This window comes from Carcharhinus amblyrhynchos, unplaced genomic scaffold, assembly GCF_965287045.1.
Source record: "Carcharhinus amblyrhynchos unplaced genomic scaffold, sCarAmb.v2.hapA chromosome_202, whole genome shotgun sequence".
In the NCBI taxonomy this organism is placed as follows: domain Eukaryota; kingdom Metazoa; phylum Chordata; class Chondrichthyes; order Carcharhiniformes; family Carcharhinidae; genus Carcharhinus; species Carcharhinus amblyrhynchos.
Window position 1 is genome coordinate 106,866 of NW_027649942.1, and position 6,873 is coordinate 113,738.

Below are 6,873 nucleotides of genomic sequence, written 5' to 3' on the forward strand. Positions count from 1 at the left end.
TATTTAGAGAATGAAGCAGTTTGTTATCATTAGACTGATGCTTTGTAGAATATTATAAGTTTGTTTGTTAAAGCGCTACCTGCTGCCTGGGGAGGCCTGAGGTACCACAGCAATGGTTCTTCCCTTTATTTCACTGTCTTTATTCAATAAAACTTTCCATTTGAGTAACATCCATTCAGTGAGTTCAAATTTTCTAAAAGATCAATAACTGGCACAATTTACTTATTTTAAAACATACATTTTAAAGGCAGTCATAATGTGTACGTTCTTTGAAGCACTTTATTTACAACTGAAGCCCAGTTTAGTATACTGTCATTTTTAAAATATATTTGTATATATTGTTGGATTTGTCAGGATTGTCAGAGTGCAGAAAGCTAGTTTTAAGGAATGGAATGCTCTTGGCCCTCCTAGGCATCTTGAGAGTACTTTTTGTTCTGATCTGATAGTTATGTTTCTGTCTGCTTGTAAAGTTCTTGTCTTTATCTAGTTGAGGTTCTTCAACTCATTTCTGTATGTCCTTGGTTCCAAAGTTCACTCCTGAGGAGCAAAGAAGTTGTGACGTGCTGAGGTAACCATTAGCAACAAATGTGGCAAATTCTTGAAAATCAATTTCCATATCACCATTTTCATCCAAGTCCAGCATGAGTGTATCCAGAGTCTCTTGATCTTTTATATTCTTTGTAGGGTTGATAGACAAAAAAATTAGACATTTTATTCAAACAAATAAATATTAACAACTGGGATGGTAGACTGCGATGCTGGGCCTTGGATTCAATCTAATTATAAACTTATTCATTCTCATTAAACATAGTCAGAGTATTTCAGAGACTCTGGAATTACTTTTGGCCTGGGCCTGTTATTGGACCCATAACCTACATAATATTTTGAAATAACTGACAATACAAGTCTGTATAGGACTTTTATACCAAGAGTGATGCACATGTTTCCCTTGGGTTTTGATAACCTGTCTTTCATACCTATATTCCATTCAAACTGTTATGTAATAAGGATGAGAACATAAAGGTAGGCATGGCTTAATGACAGAGTAACCTGAACCATGAAACCCAAGAAAACTTATTGTTTGGCATCAGCAGCATACTCAACAGAAGTTACTGGTAATAGTCACATCTCCACAGGAAGCTAACACATGAGCAAAGATATGAATGGGTCACTGTCCTGGCTGGCTGTGGTTTTTGGATAAGTCCTGGGAGGGGTGATTGTGACTCCTGTCTCCACACAGTGGTCCCCCCTTTAAAAAAAAACTTCCATTACTTCCCATATGTCTTCCTTCTCATTCTTAATGAAATTGGAACAAGCATTAGCTGCTAATTTACTTACTAAAGGAGCAGAGCACCTATATTAATCATCTGCCAAGCACACCTTAAAAAAGGGACCCCATGAATATAGCAGGACCCAATTGGGCGCAGACCATCCCATTGCTAACTTAGTATGCTTTGCACCTATTTTATGCTGAAAAAACAGATGCAGTATCTGCCAGTTTCTACCCCTCCAGATGGAGTATGGATAAAGAAAGTGGATCTATTGTTGTCACTGTCAGTCAATATTGGCAGGTGTGGAGGAGTGCACAACTTGAATTATTCAGCTTCTGAGCGCTGGAAAGAAGCAGGAAATCTGAAGCCTAATGTGATGAAATGTGCCTGCAATCGTTATAAATGTAACATGCTCACTAGATCAAGGGTTAACATGGGACCAAAGAGTAGCACCGCCCATCATATGATATGTGGTCAAAGAATAGTCTAGAAAAAATCTCAAGTAGCTAGCTTGCATGGTGGAAGCGCTATACAAGACCATACCTGGAACTGTTAATAGTTAAAGCTTATCAATAAAGGTGTTTATGTTTAAACACACAAATCTCAATCGCAAAATGAGCTACCGCCACCACTGTAAAATAAGATGACACCTATCGTTAAGAGAACAGTTGTGGGTGGTGTATGGAGATGGGTTGCCTGATAGAAGGGAACATTATCTGTTCAGGAAAATTGGTTAGAAATAACCGAGGCATTTCTACCAGCAGCTGAGTCATACCATCACAAACTGTAGTTGGACTTAGTTTAAACTAATTTGGAAGTCAAAATTTTTATAATGACAAGTAATACTTGGATCTTGGTAAATTTTTGTACAGAATTGGCCACTATTTTCAAATATTAATCTATTTTGTCAAAACTCAAAGGAAAATTAAAAATATAGGAAATTGTTTTATCTCCTTTTTTTAAATAGTCTGAGAACTGTGAAGTAATTTATTGTTTCAAAATGGTGCATCAACTCTGTGACACAACTTTGCTAATATTTAGGGAGAGTGGTCTTCAGCATTCCCTCTAATTTCCCTTTACTTTGCGTGACCTGCTTGTTGCACTGTTCAATTCATTCTTGATGCCTGGCTGTGCTTGTGCAGATCTTAAAGGTAATGTTGGTTATGCACGGCATTGCATTTTGGCTGCAATGCTTAGAGGGAATTTTGGTGAAATTTCTCTTAAGTAAAACACAGCTTTTTTCTGCAATTAATAACTCACTAACAAAATTGAGCTTCTCAGAAATTTTCAAAGTCATACATTTCTGCAATTTCTTTGATTTGTTAGGTACAGAAGAACAAAATTCTCATTCATTTTTCATTGAGGTTTTATTTCTATCTGCATACCCATAAGAACCTGGGGGGGTGGTGGCATAATGGTATTATCACTGGACTAGTAATCACGAGACCCAGGGTAATGTTCTGGGGACCTAGGTTCAAATCCCACCATAGCAGATAGTGGAATTTGAATTCAATAAAGATCTGGAATTAAAAGTCTAACGATGACCATGAAACCAGGGATGGACAATAAATGGCCCATGTTCCACGAATGAATAAAAAAAATTGTAATTAAAAACCGACCTGGTTCATTAATGTTCTTTTTAGGGAAGGAAACCTGCCATCCTTACTTGATCTGGTCTATATGTGACTCCAGATCCACACAATGGGATTGACTCTTAAATATCCTCTGAAAATGGCCTAGCACGCCACTTGGGGATGGGCAACAAATTCTGGACTTGCCAGTAACACCCACATCCCAGAAAGAGTTAACAAATAAATTACACAGTAATGATTTTTTTAAACATGAATTATTGGGATTTGGGTATTGCAAGCAAGGCCATCCCTAACAAATACATCTGTACCATAACATTTTGCATGTTTTGAGAAGATGAATTTCTTTCTTTGATAGTGAGTTGTAACGGGCATCTGGACAAATACTTGAATAGGATGGGAATAGAGGGATATGGTCTCCAGAAGAGTAGGGAGTTTTAGTTCAGTTGGGCAGCATGGTTGGTGCAGGCTTGGAGGGCCAAATGGCCTTTTCCTGTGCTGTAATGTTCTTTGTTCTTTAAATTGGCTTGTCTTGAATTTGTTTTCGTTGTTCATGAAAAACATCGAGATTAATGACAGAAGACAAAGAAACTAAGAAATATACAAAGTAGTGAGGAAGATACAAAGAGGCTGCGAAGTGATATAGACAAGCTAAGTAAGTGGGCAACAAGGTGGCAGGTAAGTATAATGTGGAGAGGAATGAGGTTGTTGACTTCGATAGTAAGAATAGAAAAGCAAAACATTTTTAAAATGTGTAAAGCTTTTAACGGTTAATTTTCAGAGGGAGTTGGGTGCACACAAAAAAGGTACAAAGAAAGTTAGCATGCAGCTATAACCAGTAATTAGAAAGACAAATGCATGTGTCCTTGGGAGGAGATTAGAATACAAGAATAAGGAAGTTTTAATACAATTGTATAGACTTTGACAAGATCACACTTGGTGCACTGTGTAGCTTTGGTCTCCACACCTGAGGAAAGGGTGTTCACTGGAAGTTCACTGGATTGGTTCCTGGAATGAGAAGATTGTCTTGTGAGGAGAGATTGTGTAAATTGGGCTTGTACGCTCTGGTGTTTGGAAAAATGAGAGGCACTCGCGTAGATTCTGAGGGGGCTTGACGGGGTTGATACTGGGAGGTTGTTTTACCTGGCTAGGGAATCTAGAACACTCTGGCCTAGTTTCAGGATGATAATAAGAACATAAGAAATAGGAGCAGGAGTAGGCCAAGTAGCCCTTCGAGCCTGCCCCGCCATTGAATAAGATCATGGCTGATCTAAAGTGGATCAGTTCGACTTACCCGCTTTCTCTCCATAACCCTTAATTCCCTTGTCTGTCAAAAACCTAGTGACTTAAATATATTTAGCGAGGTAGCCTCCACCACTTCAACAGGCAGAGAATTCCAGAGATTCACCACCCTTTGAATGAAGAAGTTCCTCCTCAACTCTTCTAAACTGCGCGGCCCCCCCCCCACTTATCGTGAGACTGTGCCATCTAGTCCTGCTGTCATTTCTGAGCGGGAAGAATCTCTACTTCTACCCTATCCGTCACTTTCATTATCTTATACGTCTCTATAAGATCCCCCCTCATTCTTCTAAACTCCAATGAGTACAGACCCAGTCTATTCAGTCTCTTCTTGGTCTAACCCCCTCATCTCCGGTATCAGCCTCGTGAACCTCCTCTGCACTCCCTCCAAGGCCAAAATATCCTTCCGCAAGTGCGGCGACCAAACCTGCACACAGTACTCCAGCTGCGGCCTCACCAGTGCCCTGTACAGTTGCAGCAGGACCTCCCTGCTTTTATATTCTATCTCCCTCGCTATAAAGGCCAGCATCCCATTCGCCTTCTTGATCACCTGCTGCACCTGCAGACTGTGTTTTTGTGACTCATGCACAAGGACCCCCAGATCCCTCTGCACCGTAGCATGCTGCAGCTTTTCACCCTTTAAATAGTAATCCCTGCTACTATTATTTCTGCCAAAGTGGATAACCTCACACTTGCTAACATTGTACTCCATCTGCCAGGTCCTCGCCCACTCGCTCAGTCTATCCAGATCCCTCTGCAGACTTTCCACACCCTCCGCACAATTTGCTTTTCCACTCATCTTCGTGTCATCAGCAAATTTCATTACCCTACACTCAGCCCCCTCCTCCAGATCATCTATATAAATGGTAAATAGCTGAGGCCCCAGCACCGATCCCTGCGGCACTCCACTAGTCACCAACCGCCAATCAGAATAGCACCCATTGATACCAACTCTCTGCCTCCTATTAGACAACCAATCCTCTATCCACGCTAACATCTTACCCCAAACTCCATGCCCCCTAACCTTCTGAAGCAACCTTTTGTGCGGCATCTTATCAAACGCCTTTTGAAAAATCGAGAAACACCACATCCACCGGTTCCCCTCTGTCTACCGTGCTAGTCACATCCTCATAGAAATCCAATAAATTTGTCAAACACGACTTCCCTTTAATGAATCCTTGCTGCGTCTGCTCTATCAAACCATTCTTTTCGAGGTGCCTCGCTATTTCTTCTTTGATGACGGATTCAAGCATTTTTCCAACTACAGACGTTAAACTAACCGGCCTATAATTCCCTGCCTTTTGCCTGCTACCTTTTTTGAACAGCGGCGTAACATTCGCCATTTTCCAATCTTCCGGTACTTCCCCAGAATCCAGCGAAGTTTGGTAAATAATCACTAAGGCATCTACTATCACCTCTGCCATTTCCTTCAGAACCCTGGGATGCATTCCATCCAGTCCTGGGGACTTGTCCACCATCAGTCCCATTAGTCTATCAAGCACTACCTCTCTAGTGACAGTAATCGCATTCAGGCCCTCAACTCCTACCATCCTTCTATCTTTAATATCTGGCAAACTATTTGCGTCCTCCTCCGTGAAGACCGAGGCAAAAACTTATTTAAGGCCTCAGCCATTTCCTCATCTCCCACCACTAAATCCCCCCTCTCATCCTCTAAGGGTCCAACATTCACTCTAGCCAGCCTCCTCCTCTTTATATGATAAGTTAATCATTAAGTTAATCATATCTTATATGATAAGTTAATGATTAAGATTAAGACAAGGAGAAATTTCTTCTGGAGGGTTGTGAATACTTGGAATCCTGTACCTGAGAGAATTATATATAATCCATTATTGTGTATATTCAAGGCTGACAGGTTTTTGGCCTTTCAAGGAATCAAGGGAAATGGAGAGCGTGTGGAAGGTAGAGTTGAGGCAGAAGATCGACCATGGTCATATTGGACAGGCTAGAAGGGGATCTATGGTTGTCTACTGCTCATATTTCACGTGTTCTTATGGAAAGTCTTTGTCATCGAAGGTACTATTTAGGCTATTTTTCCAATATGTCCAGCCCTGGGTCGAATTAATGTACAAAATCCAATTATTGTGAAAATTTGCAATGTAAAGTGTATGTTTGGGGCAACAGATCAGATGTGTATTATGTGAGCAATATTCCCAGGTAAGTTACACAAACTTAACATAAATGTTATTACATACTCAGTAACTGTTAGTATTTTTTTTCTACCTCAATAAACTGGCTTAACTCATTGTTGACGAGAGCCTTTAGTTGTGCTTTCTTGAGTTTATCTCTTTTGCATTCTGTATACTTGTGAAAGACCTTGATGATTGCAATCAATGCATTCTCCAGGTCAGACATTCCACTGAATCAATTGTCCTGTTAAAAAAAGAGAGTATATGTGGAGGTAATATACTTTGAGTACGAGGCTAGAAAAATAACCTTTTCTCGTGTTTTTTACATCTCGTATTCAAATGAAGCACTCATAATTTAATCAAGATTAAAGTCCCCTTTGTGGGGCCCCATCTTTTAAACAAACTTCACAATGCCATGTCCATTTCCCACAATTTCCCTATTGGTCTGAGAGAAATGTGGAATTAGAGAACCAATTATGGGCTATTTTCTTTTTGATTTCCGGCACACTGATATTTGTTTAATGTCTTGGTCATTTCCTTATTCCCCATTACACTTTCTCCTGTCAG

The 6,873-nt window shown here is 40.2% G+C and overlaps 1 pseudogene; it reads right to left on the bottom strand.

Annotated features, from left to right (window-relative positions):
• Positions 1-531: 531 nt before the first annotated feature.
• Positions 532-6,532, bottom strand: LOC145338865 (protein S100-B-like; annotated as a pseudogene).
• Positions 6,533-6,873: the final 341 nt, after the last annotated feature.